The sequence below is a fragment of the Phaseolus vulgaris genome, chromosome 10 (assembly GCF_051622355.1).
Source record: "Phaseolus vulgaris cultivar YP4 chromosome 10, ASM5162235v1, whole genome shotgun sequence".
Lineage (NCBI taxonomy): Eukaryota > Viridiplantae > Streptophyta > Magnoliopsida > Fabales > Fabaceae > Phaseolus > Phaseolus vulgaris.
Window position 1 is genome coordinate 15,760,032 of NC_143507.1, and position 14,753 is coordinate 15,774,784.

Here is a 14,753-nt window from a genome sequence, read left to right on the forward strand (position 1 = left end):
TAGAAATGGCTAAGAACAGAATTGAACCGATTAAAATGAATTAAAAGGCAATAAAGCTGAAAAGGAGTGCTGGAAATCTAAAAGCACCGAACCAAAACATGAAAAAGAAGAAGAACAGCTGCTGGAAAATGAACTAGCCAAACCAAAACACAAGAACACAAGCTTAAAACATGAATATCAAAAGAGAAGGAAGGAAGGAGAGGAGAAAGCTCATGAATATGGATGTATGGTTGGATGATCACGCCACTAGAAGGATGGAGACTCCTATATGAGTGTGCAATCCGCCACTTGAGGTAACCATGGAACCATCAAGATAAGACTAGGGAAGAAGGCACAAAGCTCTCCAATGCTCTCTCAAAAAATGAGTATAGTTTCTTTAGTCTAAATTCAAATCTGAAATATACAAGGGCAGCACCTTATTTTATAGCCTAGAGGTGCTGAAATGCAAGCTACACAAATTCAAAATTCCCCCCTAAATTCAAGAGAAAGTGGCGCCTAATTCAAGTCATGAGGAAGGTGTGATCTCTTCTCTCACTTTGGCACCTCCTTATTTACTCCTACACCTATCTACTAACGCACCCCCCCATAAGACTCCTAACTAAAGACTAAAAGATGCTTTAACAATAGAGGTTTCTAATGTTTCCCTATAAGCACCTTTTTAAACAATATTCTTTATTATTTAATACTTGGCCTTTCCCTTCATGAGATGGACTTGGGCTTTTTGGGCTTTGGCCTTCTTGGGCTTGTGCTTGGGCTTTGGGCCTCATCTTTTGCAAAGATTAATAAGAAGAACTTTAAGTGTGAGGGCGAATGATCTTGTCCTTCATTATTAAAGGCCCCCTTTATTTGATTCACATCATACTCCCCGAGTTGGAGAGAATTCGCCCACGAATTCTGAATCCCTGCATAGAACAAAGTCAGTTTACTTTTACAATGAAAAGTGGAAGAAAAAGGAAAACATGACTTAGCAGTTGTAACCAATGGTATTGCAGAAAAGGAGGTCCTATAAATCGACCAAGTGGGAAAAATTTGTTTGGGAATGATGATATTTTGTGGAAAAAGACCTCTTAAATGGTGAAACCCATTAGGAGGTATGAAAAAATCATCCCTAACATATTTTAACCAAGTTGGTGTTGAAATAGGAACCTTGGGTAATGAAAAAGATAAAGAAGAAGAAGAAGACCTTGGAGGGTCCATTTGAGGCATAGCACGAGTCAACATGATGGATTTAGAAGAGAAAATGGTGTGACTCGGTGTAGTACTTACTTCTTTTTCTTTCTCATTTTCTCTTTTAGTTTTCATTTTTATTTGGTCCTCATGAACCTCTTTTGGAGAGAGGGGTTTTAATATAACCTTGCGCCCTAGGAAGGAAAAAGACATTGTATTGGATAGGCCATCATGTAAAACATGTCTATCATATTGCCAAGGCCTTCCTAAAAGAAGATGAGTTGCTTCCATGGGCACAACATCACATAAAACCTCATCTTTATACTTTCCTATTGCAAAGTTAATGAGGACTTGTTTATTCACAATGATTTCACCTACTTCACTAAGCCATTGCAATTTGTAGGGCTTGGTATGAGAGATAGTGGGTAAGGCTAACTTCTCCACAACTCTTGTACTAGCCACATTAGTGCAACTTCCCCCATCAATAATCAAGGAACATAACTTGTTGTTGATAAGACATCGGGTGTGAAAAATATTTTCTCTTTGAGTATCATTCAAAGATTTTGGAATTGTGCCCAACATACGTCTTACCATCAATAAGTTACCTTCACAAGGACTTTCACTCTCATTTCCACTTGATGGTCTAGAAGGTGAAGAATGTCTAGGTGAATTGGAATCATGCTCACTAACTACAATGCCTTCATGCATGTACATACTTCGTTTAGAAGGGCAATTAGCAGCAATATGACCATATCCCAAACATTTAAAACACTTTTGACTAGACGATTTAATTGGGGATTTAGGCCTAGAAGTAGATGGCTTAGGATCCTTGGGTTTGAAAGAAGAATCTTTGGAAGGAAATTTTGAAAAAGACTTTTTGTTCTTCCAAGAATTGTTGTAGTAGTCATCTTTGGGAATATTTTTAAAAATATTTTTCTTTGCAAGTTGGGCTTCTACCTTCATTGCAAGATGAACTAAAGAACCCAATGATGAATACTCTTGTAACTCAACAACATCTTGAATATCCTTCCTTAGACCACTCACAAACCTAGCAATCATAGCTTCCTCACTTTCTTCTAATTTAATTTTAAGCACAAGCGTCTCTAGCTCCTTATAATATTCATCCACATTTAGCGTGCCTTGTTGAAACCGTTGGAGTCTCAACATGAGGTCTTTCCTAAAATGTGGGGGCACAAATCTAGCGCGCATGTGATCCTTTAAAGAGTTCCAAGAGTCCACGGGAGGACCCTTGTGATAGATAATGTCCTTTACAACACCATGCCACCATTTCATGGCATAATCACTAAACTCTAAGGTGGCTAGCTTAAGCTTATGCTCATCTTGGATCTCATGGATCTCAAATATTTGTTCACACTTAGCCTCCCAATCTAAATATACATTAGGATCACTAGAGCCATTAAAACAAGGAAGCTTGACCGAAGGTAGCCTAGACTTTGCATCTTGATAGAAGCCATTGCCGTAGTGATGTCTTTCCCCTTGGTTATGATGTCTTTGTCCATGAAATTGTGGTGGATTTCTCCTTCTCCTATGCTCTTCTTCACGGCCAAAATCATTTGAAGAGGCTCTTTTTGAAGGTCTATGTGAAGGATGCTCATCATGGATAGAAGGAGATGGTCTAGCTTGTTGCACCTCCATCTTTTGCATTTTCTCTTCCAAGCGTCTAATGGTTCGTTGTGCTTCATGTAATTCACCAAGGATTGAAGCTTTGGAAGGAGAATGCTGCTTGTAGGATGCATCACTTGAAAATCCAGCCATGTGTAATTAAAAACAGCAAACACACAAAAACAGAAAACAAGTCAAGAAACAAAATTAGCAAAAACAGTGAGCTTGGCAATGAAAGTGCCGAAGTGAATTTGGGCAGAAAAAAGGTCACTCTCAAAGAAATAATGTCCTTGCACCAATCTGATCTTGAGGTCTTGGAATCCTCAAATGAAAGATGTCAAAGCAAGCACACCAATCTCAAAGCCAACCACCACAAAACCAATGAAACAATAAAGACAAACAAGAAAAAGTATAAGCAAAGAAAGGCTAGAACAAAAGGAATACTAGATGTTTGACAAACTCAAAGATTAATGAACAAAAGACAAGCAAGAAAATTAAAGAACTCAATGAGAAAGTAGGCACACAAAAGAATACCTAAAGAAAAGCACTAGAGTAGATGAAGAAAACAAAAATTTAGCTACTGGAAAATATTTTTTTATGCAAATTGTGCTTGATGTTCACTGATTTAACTGGAATGATATAGAGCGAAATGGATTATGAAATTTAAACCACAGAAACTTCAAGATGTTAACTCAATAATGGCACTGGAATTACTTAAAAACAGTAAGCCAATTAATTGAGATAAATTTTTCAAAATCGCTGCCAGATTACCGTATTTTTTTCGGAAGAATTGTACACTTTTTGTATTTTATTTATCATTTTTTGTGTACTTTGAATTTTTGAGTACTTCTTTTTTCTATGCTTTTATAACACTTTGAATAACACAAATCCAGAATTTCATAATTTTCTAGTGAGTAAATCAATTGCGATAAGGAAAAATAGTAAGCATGTTTCCAGAAACAAAGGAATCCTAATAGGAATGAAAAACAGAATTATGAACTAGCAAAGACATAATGGAAAATGATGTATAGGAACTTGTATAGGTCTAGAATACAAGCATGAATTCAAACTAAAACAGAAAATGCACAAATGATCAATATCAAATTCAGAAAATTATAGGACACTAAAGCAAGAAACAACAAAAGCAATAAAAGTACTACAAAAAGTGATGACAATTATGGAAAAACAAGACTAAGACAAAACTTGTATGGATTCAAAAAGGAAAATACTCAAACATATGATAGGCAAAAGAATTAAAACAGCAAGTAAACTCAAATAACCCTAAAACAGAACCTTAAATTGCAAGAAATTAAAGAGCTCTTGAAGTTAAAGTGCAACACAACTCAAAATTTAAACAAGAACACACCTAAACTCTTGATACCACATGACGTGATTCCAATAGCAAAGAAGAGAATGATTCTTGACATTCTTAGGAATCAACTTGAATTGGACAATAGTTAGGCACTTTTTCTTAGAATTGGATCAATGTTCTAAGTCAAGAACTCACCAAAACTAGCACCAAATCCAAACTCATGGAAGTTCCACATATTGTCAAATTGAACCGAACAAAATGAGAAGAAAAGCAAATGCACCGAATAGAAATGGCTAAGAACATAATTGAACCGATTAAAATGAATTAAAAGGCAAGAAAGCTGAAAAGGAGTGCTGGAAATGTAAAACCACCGAACCAAAACATGAAAAAGAAGAACAACTGCTGGAAAATGACTAGCCGAACCAAAACACAAGAACACAAGCTTAAAACATGAATATCAAAAGAGAAGGAAGGAAGGAGAGGAGAAAGCTCATGAAGATGGATGTATGGTTGGATGATCACGCCACTAGAAGGATGGAGACTCCTAGATGAGTGTGCAAGCCGCCACTTGAGGTAACCATGGAACCATCAAGATAAGACTAGTGAAGAAGGCACAAAGCTCTCCAATGCTCTCTCAAAAAATGAGTATAGTTTCTTTAGTCTAAATTCAAATCTGAAATATACAAGGGCAACACCTTATTTTCTAGCCTAGAGGTGCTGAAATGCAAGCTACACAAATTCAAAATTCCCCCCTAAATTCGAAAGAAAGTGGCGCCTAATCCAAGTCATGAGGAAGGTGTGATCTCTTCTCTCACTTTGACATCTCCTTATTTACTCCTACACCTATCTACTAACGCACCCCCCCTAAGACTCCTAACTAAAGACTAAAAGATGCTTTAACAATAGAGGTTTCAAATGTTTCCCTCTAAGCACCTTTCTCAACAATATTCTTTATTATTTAATACTTGGCCTTCCCCTTCATGAGATGGACTTGGGCATTTTGGGCTTTGGCCTTCTTGGGCTTGGGCTTGGGCTTTGGGCCTCATCTTTTCCAAAGATTAATAAGAACAACTTTAAGTGTGAGGCGAATGATCTTTTCCTTCATTATTAAAGGCCCCCTTTATTTGATTCACATCACAGTCAAACCATGAGTTCACCTTTTTTGTGCTTTTTTTTTTGCTGACCTCTAAATAAAAGTATTCAAGTACCTACAAAAACGATCGTGAAATAGTGTTGTGTAGCGAGTTATCGCGCTCGAGGTCGATACATTTTGAAACTGAAGCCCACCTGCAAATCCATATAGGTATTGATCGGGCTACACTTGACAGTTGCGATCATACCAGCACTAATGCATCGGATCCCATCAGAACTCCGCAGGCAAGCGTGCCTAGGCAAGAGTAGTACTAGGATGGGTGACCTCCTGGGAAGACCCGTGTTGCAGTTCCTTTTCTATTTCTTTTTTTGTTCCGTTTTTCTTCTTCTTCCTGGCCTAGACAGTCAAACCATGAGTTCACCTTTTTTGTGCTTTTTTTTTTACTAACCTCTAAATAAAAATCTTAAAGTACCTACAAAAACGATCGTGAAATAGTGTTGTGTAGCGAGTTATCACGTTCGAGGTCCAACCATTTTGAAACTGAAGCCCACCTACAAGCCCATATAGGTATTGATCGCGCTACAATTGACAGGTGCGATCATATCGGCACTAATGCACCGGATCCGATCAGAACTCCGCAGTCTAGCGTGTTTGGGTGAGAGTAGTACTTGGATGGGTGACCTCCTGGGAAGTCCTCGTGTTGCACTTCTTTTTGTATTTCTTTTTTATGTTCTTTTTTTCTTCTTCTTCTTCCTGGCCAAGACAGTCGAACCATTTTGAAACTGAAGCCCACCTACAAGCCCATATAGGTATTGATCGCGCTACAATTGACAGGTGCGATCATACCGGCACTAATGCACCGAGTCCCAGCAGAACTCCACAACCTAGCGTGCTTGGGCGAGAGTAGTACTAGGATGGGTGACCTCCTAGGAAGTCCTCGTTTGCATTTCTTTTTGTATTTCTTTTTTGTGTTATGTTTTTCTTCCTCTTCCTGGCCAAGACAGTCAAAAGAAAGTGGCGCCTAATCCAAGTCATGAGGAAGGTGTGATCCCTTCTCTCACTCTGGCACCTCCTTATTTACTCCTACACCTATCTACTAACGCACCCCCCTAAGACTCCTAACTAAAGAATAAAAGATTCTTTAACAATAGAGGTTTCTAATGTTTCCCTCTAAGCACCTTTCAAAACAATATTTTTTATTATTTAATATTTGGCCTTGCCCTTCATGAGATGGACTTGGGCTTTTTGGGCTTTGGCCTTATTGGGCTTGGGCTTGGGCATTGGGCATCATCTTTTGTAGTACTAGGTTAGGTGACCTCCTGGAAGTCCTCGTGTTGCACTTCTTTTTGTATTTGTTTTTTGTGTTCTGTTTTTCTTCTTCTTCCATGCCTAGACAGTCAAACCATGAGTTCACCTTTTTTGTGTTTTTTTTTTGCTAACCTCTAAATAAAAATCTTAAAGTACCTACAAAAACGATCGTTAAATAGTGTTGTGTAGCAAGTTATCGCGTTCGAGGTCCAACCATTTTGAAACTGAAGCCCACCTGCAAACTCATATAGGTATTGATCGCGCTACACTTGACAGGTGCGATCATAGCAACACTAATGCACCGGATCCCATCAGAACTCCGCAAGTAAGCGCGCTTGGGCGAGAGTAGTACTAGGATGGGTGACCTCCTTGGAAGTCCTCGTGTTGCACTTCTTTTTGTATTTCTTTTTTGTATTCTGTTTTTCTCCTTCTTCCTGGCCTAGACAGTCAAACCATGAGTTCACCTTTTTTGAACTTTTTTTTTGCTGACCTCTAAATAAAAATCTTAAAGTACCTACAAAAACGATCGTGAAATAGTGTTGTGTAACGAGTTATCGCGTTCGAGGTCCAACCATTTCGAAACTGAAGCCCACCTTCAAACCCATATAGGTATTGATCACGCTACAATTGATAGGTGCGATCATACCAGCACTAAGGCACCGGATCCCATCAGAACTCCGCAGGCAAGCGTGCCTTGGCGAGAGTAGTACTAGGATGGGTGGCCTCCTGGGAAGTCCTCGTGTTGCACTTCTTTTTGTATTTATTTTTTGTGTTCTGTTTTTCTTCTTCTTCCTGGCCTAGATAGTCAAACCATGAGTTCACCTTTTTTGTGCTTTTTTTTTTGCTGACCTCTAAATAAAAATCTTAAAGTACCTACAAAAACGATCGTGAAATAGTGTTGTGTAGCGAGTTATCGCGTTCGAGGTCCAACCATTTTAAAACTGAAGCCCATATAGGTATTGATCGCGCTACAATTGACAGGTACGATCATACCAGCACTAATGGACCGGATCCCATTAGAACTTCGCAGTTAAAAATGCTTGGGCGAGAGTAGTACTAGGATGGGTGACCTCCTGGGAAGTCCTCGTGTTCCACTTCTTTCTGTATTTCTTTTTTGTGTTTTGTTTTTCTTCTTCTTCCTGGCCTAGACAGTTAAACCATGAGTTCACCTTTTTTGTGCCTTTTTTTTGCTAACCTCTAAAAAAAATTTTAAAGTACCTACAAAAACGATCGTGAAATAGTGTTGTGTAGCGAGTTATCGCGTTCGAGGACCAACCATTTTGAAACTGAAGCCCACCTGCAAAACCCATATAGGTATTATTCGATCTACACTTGAATGGTGCACTGATACCAGCACTAATGCACCGGATCCCATCAAAACTCCACAGTGAAGCGCGCTTTGGCGATAGTAGTACTTGGATAAGTGACCTCCTGGGAAGTCCTCCTGTTGCACTTATCTTTGTATTTCTTTTTTGTGTTCTGTTTTTGTTCATCTTCCTGGCCCAGACAGTCAAACCATGAGTTCACCTTTTTTGTTCTTTTTTTTTTGCTGACTTCTAAATAAAAATCTTAAACTACCTACAAAAACGATCGTGAAATAGTGTTATGTAGCAAGTTATCGCGTTCGAGGTGCAACCATTTTGAAACTGAAGCCCACCTGCAAACCCATATAGGTATTGATCGCGCTACATTTTATAGGTGCGATCTTAACAGCACTAAGGCACCGGATCCCATCAGAATTCCGCAGGCAAGCGTGCCTGGGCGAGAGTAGTACTAGGATGGGTGACCTCCTGAGAAGTCCTCGTGTTGCACTTCTTTTTGTATTTCTTTTTTGTGTTCTGTTTTTCTTCTTCTTCCTGGCCTAGACAGTCAAACCATGAGTTCACCTTTTTTGTGCTTTTTTTTTGCTGACCTCTAAATAAAAATCTTAAAGTACCTACAAAAACGATCGTGTAATAGTGTTGTGTAGCGAGTTATCGCGTTCTAGGTCCAACAATTTTAAAACTGAATCCCACCTACAAACCCATATAGGTATTATTCGATCTACACTTGACTGGTGCATTCATACCACCACTAATGCACCGGATACCATCAGAACTCCGCAGTGAAGCGCGCTTTGGCGAGAGTAGTACTTGGCTAAGTGACCTCCAGGGAAGTCCTCGTGTTGCACTTATTTTTGTATTTCTTTTTTGTGTTCTGTTTTTCTTCATCTTCCTGGCCCAGACAGTCAAACCATGAGTTCACCTTTTTTGTGCTGACCTCTAAATAAAAATATTAAAGTACCTACAAAAACAATCGTTAAATAGTGTCGTGTAGCTAGTTATCGTGTTCGAGGTCCAACCATTTTGAAACTGAAGCCCACCTACAAACCCATATAGGTATTGATCGCGCTACATTTGACAGGTGCGATCATACCAGCACTAAGGCACCGGATCCCATCAGAATTCCGCAGGCAAGCGTGCCTGGGCGAGAGTAGTACTAGGATGGGTGACCTCCTTGGAAGTCCTCGTATTGCACTTCTTTTCGTATTTCTTTTTTCCGTTCTGTTTTTTTTCTTCTTCCTAGCCTAGACAGTCAAACCATGAGTTCACATTTTTTGTGCTTTTGTTTTTGCTGAACGCTAAATAAAAATCTGAAAGTACCTACAAAACGATCGAGAAATAGTATTTTGTAGCGAGTTATCGCGTTCGAGGTGCAAGCATTTTGAAACTGAAGCCCACCTGCAAACCCATATAGGTATTCAACACGCTACACTTGACAGGTGCGATCATACTAGCACTAATACACCGGATCCCATCAAAACTCCGCAGTCAAGCGTGCTTGGGCGAGAGTAGTACTAGGATGGGTGACCTCCTGGAAAGTCCTCGTGTTGCACTTGTTTTTGTATATCTTTTTTGTGTTCTTTTTTTCTTCTTCTTCCTGGCCTAGACAGTCAAACCATGAGTTCACCTTTTTTGTGCTTTTTTTTTGCTGATCTCTAAATAAAAATCTTAAAGTACTTACAAAAACGATCGTAAAATAGTGTTGCGTAACGAGTTATCGCATTCGAGGTCCAACAATTTTGAAACTGAAGCCCACCTGCAAACCCATATAGGTATTAATCGCGCTACACTTGACAGGTGCGACCATACCAGCACTAATGCACCGGATCCCATCAGAACTCCGCAGTCAAGCGTGTTTGGGCGAGAGTAGTACTAGGATGGGTAGCGTGCTTGGGCGAGACTAGTACTAGCATGGGTAACCTCCCGGGAAGTCCTCGTGTTGCACTTCCTTTTGTATTTCTTTTTTGTGTTCTGTTTTTCTTCTTCTTCCAGGCCTAAACAGTCAAACCATGAGTTCACCTTTTCTGTGCTTATTTTTTGCTGACCTCTAAATTAAGATCTTAAAGTACCTACAAAAACGATCGTGAAATAGTGTTGTGTAGCGAGTTATCGCGTTCAAGGTCCAACCACTTTGAAACTGAAGCCCACCTGCAAACCCATATAGGTATTGATCGCGCTACACTTGACTGGTGCGATCATACCGACACTAATGCATTGGATCCCATCAGAACTCCGCAGTGAAGCGTGCTTGGGCGAGAGTAGTACTAGGACGGGTGACCTCCATGGAAGTCCTCGTGTTGCACTTCATTTTGTATTTCTTTTTTGTGTTCTGTGTTTCTTCTTCTTCCTGGCCTAGACAGTCAAACCATGAGTTCACCTTTTTTGTGCTTTTTTTTTGCTGACCGATAAATAAAAATCTTAAAGTACCTACAAAAATGATCGTGAAATAGTGTTGTGTAGCGAGTTATCGCGTTCGAGGTCCAACAATTTTGAAACTGAAGCCCACCTGCAAACCCATATAGGTATTGATCGCGCTACACTTGACTGGTGCGATCATACCAACACTAATGCATTGGATCCCATCAGAACTCCGCAGTGAAGAGTGCTTGGGCGAGAGCAGTACTAGGACGAGTGATATGATTCCACTATCAAAGTAGAGATGATTCTTTGACATTCTATGGAATCAACTTGAGTTGGAGATAGCTTAGGCACTTTTAATAGAATTGGATCAAGGTTCTATGTTTCAAGAACTCACCAAAATTTGCACCAAACACTAAACTCACATGGAAGTTCCATCTATTGCCAATTGAACCGATTAAAATGTGTATAAAAACAAAAGCACCGTTTGAAAAGCTCATGAACAGAATTGAACCGAACAAAACATGAAAAGAAGCTACTGAACCGAATTAAAACAAAAACAATTGAAAATATCCGAACATAAGTGCAAGAAAAGGAAGATGAACCGAACAAAAGAAACTAAGACATGTTTATGCTTCATATGAATATGGAGATGAAAGAAAGAAGAACTTATGGAGATGAAGGACTTGGTTTGATGGTCACGCCACTTGGATGGTGAAGGCTCCAAGATAAGTGAGCTAGTGCCGCCACTTGGGAGAACCAAATGCACTCAAGATAAGACAAGATGAAGGAGAAGACAAGTTCTCACAATTCTCTCTCAAATTGAGTAGAGTTTCTCTATTACTAATTTCCAATCTGAATTTAACAAGGCAAGCACCTTTATTTATAGCCTAAGAGGTGCTAAAATGAAAAGCTAATTAAATTCAAAATTCTCCCCAAATAACATAAAAGTGGCACCAATCCTAGAGCATGAGGAAGGTGTGACTTCCTCTCTTAGTTTGGCACCTCCCTATTACGCCTACACCCCTCTACTAAGTTCACACCCCCTAAGCTTCCTACTATTTTCCTAAACTAAAGACCTAAAGATGCTTTTACAAAAGAGGTTTCTTATGTTTCCCTCTAAGCACCTTTAAACAAAGATATTACAAAAAGAGAAAACAACCTTCCATTATTTCCTAATGCTTTGAATTGACTTCTTGTAAGCCTTTGAGGTGGGCTACCAACTCCTTGAGCGTCTAGCATTTGAGCCTCTTCCTCTTCTTGTCCTTGAGTATTGGCCTCCATTTGGTCTTGAACTTGATATCCATCATACTCCCCGAGTTGGAGAGAATTCGACAACGAATTCTAGAGACGTACAAAAAAAGGAGTTAGATCATTGATATTAAATGTATGACTACCAAGGTATGTATCAGGCATATCTACTCATAAGCATTGTCATTAATCCTCTTGAGGACCTGGAAAGGTCCATAACCACGAGGCATTAGTTTGGACTTTCTTTGAGTAGGAAAGCGATCCTTCCTCAAATGAAGCCAAACCCAATCACCTTCCTCAAACAACAATGTTTTTCTCTTTTTATTGGCAAGTTCGGCATACTTGCCAACCTTCTTTTCAATTCTCATCTTGATGTCTTTATGCAAAGTTTTCACAAAAGAAGCCTTTTCATCCCCATCTTTGCACAAGACATCTCCAAGAATGGGAATAGGAAGAAGATCAAGAGGTGTTAAGGGGTTAAACCCATAGACAACCTCGCAAGGAGAATGTGAGGTGGTAGAATTTACTACACGGTTATATGCAAACTCAACATGGGGTAGTAAATTCTCCCACACTCTAGGATTCCCGTAAATAAAACATCTCAATAGTTGACCTAAAGTTCTATTGACCACTTCGGTTTGACCATCGGTTTGTTTGTGACAAGTGGTACAAAATAAAAGCTTAGTACCAAGCTTACCCCCACAAAGTCTTTGGATCTCTATCGGACACAATAGTTCTAGGAATCCCATGCAAACGAACCACTTCTTGAAAGAAGAGGTTAGCAATATGACATGCATCATCCACTTTGTGGCAAGGAATAAAGTGAGCCATCTTTGAAAAACAATCCACTACCACAAAAATGGAATCCTTTCTCTTTGATGTCTTGGGTAATCCTAAGATGAAATCCATAGAGATGTCAACCCAAGGCATTGAAGGGATAGGGAGAGGAGTATATAGACCATGGGGATGCATCCTAGATTTAGCCTTGCGGCAAGCTATGCATTTATCACACAAACTATGAACATGTTTATGCATATGATGCCAATAGAAATGTTCATGCAACACATCCAAAGTTTTAGCAACCCCAAAGTGACCCATTAATCCTCCCTCATGTGCTTCTCTAACAAGAGATAATCTAATTGAGCATTGGGGAACACAAAGACGTTTTCCTTTGAAAAGAAAGCCATCTTGTATAAAAAAGTCTTTGTGTCCTCCTTTAAGACACTCTTGATAGATAGGAGAAAAATCAAGGTCATCATGATAAAGATCCTTAATGTGATCAAAGCCAAGATATTGAGAACCGAAAAGGGTAATCAAGGCATATCTTCTAGAAAGTGCATCGGCCACAATGTTTATTTTGCCTTGCTTGTGTTTGATCACATAAGGAAATTGCTCAAGGAATTCCACCCACTTAGCATGCCTCTTGTTAAGCTTGTTTTGGCTTTTCAAATATTTAAGAGATTCATGATCACTATGAATCACAAACTCTTTAGGAAAAAGATAATGTTGCCAAGTAAACAAAGCCCTAACAAGTGCATATAACTCTTTATCATAAGTGGAATAGTTGAGATGACTTCCTTTTAATTTCTCACTATAATAAGCTATGGGGTGGCCCTCTTGAAGGAGAATAGCCCCAGTGCCTATGCTTGAAGCATCACATTCAATCTCAAAGGTTTTAGCAAAATTAGGAAGGGCTTAGATGGGAGCATTAGTCAATTTTTCCTTCAAAATATCAAAAGCTTTTTGTTGTGCTTCTCCCCATTGAAAAACCACATCCTTTTTTACTATATCATTGAGTGGTGCGGCTATTGTACCAAAGTTAGGTACAAATCTTCTATAAAAAGAAACAAGTCCATGGAAACTTCGGACTTCATTCATGAATTTAGGTGTAGGCCAATTTTGAATGGCCACCACCTTAGCTTGATCCACATGGACCCCTTTGCTACTCACAACAAACCCTAGGAATTCTATATGATCAAGTGCAAACATACATTTAACAAGGTTAGCATACAAATGTTCCTTCCTAAGGGTTTCTAAAACTTGCCTAACATGCAACCTATGGTCTTTCAAAGATAAGCTATAAATGAGAATATCATCAAAATAAACAACAACAAACTTACCAATGAAAGGTCTCAAAACATGATGCATGAGGCGCATGAAAGTACTTCGAGCATTAGTTAAGCCAAAGGGCATAACTAACCACTCATATAAGCCAAAGTTGGTCTTAAAAGCCGTCTTCCATTCATCACCCGGTTTGATACGGATTTGATTGTAGCCGCTTTTAAGATCAATCTTTGTAAAGATTTTTGAACCATGCAATTCATCCAACAAATCATCAAACCTAGGTATGGGATGCCTATACTTAATTGTAATGTTATTGATAGCCCTACAATCCGAACACATTCTCCATGTGCCATCTTTCTTACGGACAAGGATAATAGGCATAGCACAAGGGCTCATGCTATCTTGGACCCAACCTTTTTCAATCAAAGCCTCTATTTGTTGGCGAATTTCCTTGGTTTCACTTGGATTGGTTCTGATCCTGTCGGTTGACCTGAGTGCAAGAGTCTTGCCACGTCAAAGGTTTCTCCTCTTGATCAGCTTCGCACCACGTTAGCCTTTTCTCCTCACGCCCTAATTCCTCGCAAGAACCTGAAGAAAACAAAGTGGCGCCGCTGCGGCCGATTGCGCTCCGATGCTCAAGTCAGTGACGGAATCACCAAAACCTTAGAGAGAATATCTCAACTCAAGGAACCGTGCGCAGTGAATCTCAGTGTACTAGAAAGTATTCTGAAAGCATACCTCAAAAGTCTGTTAAGTGTTCCTTATATACCTGAGCAATTTCTCTCTCCTGACGGTTACACCTCTGGACACGTGGCTCGCATCCAGCTGTACACGTGTCACCATCTGGAGCTCCCTCCACTTGAGCATCACCTCTACTCTTCAAGCCATTCGACTAAGTTACCCATACAAGGAGTAACTTGGTGCACAGCTTACCTTGGAGCGCGACCCCTTAAGTGGCGAGTACGCGGTGTCACCTTGCACACCTTCTCTGTGGTCTCGCCTGCCGCTATCACGATCTGCTTCTCTTGCATACCATGCATGTTCTGGGAAGTTGTTCCCTTGCCCCGACCTCTGGTTAGGGAATGACCATCTGATAACCTCATCCTCCCCTGCTGCGTGACAAGCATATCGCCAGTCCCCGTACTTGTACCCCTTGGAAACCTTAAGCAAGCTTTCCTGATCTTCCGGCGATGTGCCCCTTTCGGCGGTCTCTAACCACCTGATCTCCTAGTACTCAAATATGGTGACTATGACG

General features: G+C 39.8%; 10 pseudogenes; all 10 read left to right on the plus strand.

The window, feature by feature from the left end:
* The first annotated feature begins 5,428 nt into the window (after positions 1-5,428).
* On the plus strand, positions 5,429-5,546 carry LOC137819813 (5S ribosomal RNA; annotated as a pseudogene).
* A 239-nt stretch (positions 5,547-5,785) lies between these two features.
* Positions 5,786-5,904, plus strand: LOC137819802 (5S ribosomal RNA; annotated as a pseudogene).
* Positions 5,905-6,777: 873 nt separating this feature from the next.
* LOC137819827 (5S ribosomal RNA) lies at positions 6,778-6,896 on the plus strand (annotated as a pseudogene).
* A 239-nt stretch (positions 6,897-7,135) lies between these two features.
* On the plus strand, positions 7,136-7,254 carry LOC137819959 (5S ribosomal RNA; annotated as a pseudogene).
* Positions 7,255-7,482: 228 nt separating this feature from the next.
* Positions 7,483-7,601, plus strand: LOC137819843 (5S ribosomal RNA; annotated as a pseudogene).
* Positions 7,602-8,199: 598 nt separating this feature from the next.
* Positions 8,200-8,318, plus strand: LOC137819793 (5S ribosomal RNA; annotated as a pseudogene).
* A 586-nt stretch (positions 8,319-8,904) lies between these two features.
* On the plus strand, positions 8,905-9,023 carry LOC137819947 (5S ribosomal RNA; annotated as a pseudogene).
* Positions 9,024-9,262: 239 nt separating this feature from the next.
* LOC137819961 (5S ribosomal RNA) lies at positions 9,263-9,381 on the plus strand (annotated as a pseudogene).
* A 239-nt stretch (positions 9,382-9,620) lies between these two features.
* On the plus strand, positions 9,621-9,773 carry LOC137819788 (5S ribosomal RNA; annotated as a pseudogene).
* Positions 9,774-10,012: 239 nt separating this feature from the next.
* LOC137819814 (5S ribosomal RNA) lies at positions 10,013-10,131 on the plus strand (annotated as a pseudogene).
* The last annotated feature ends 4,622 nt before the right edge of the window (positions 10,132-14,753 follow it).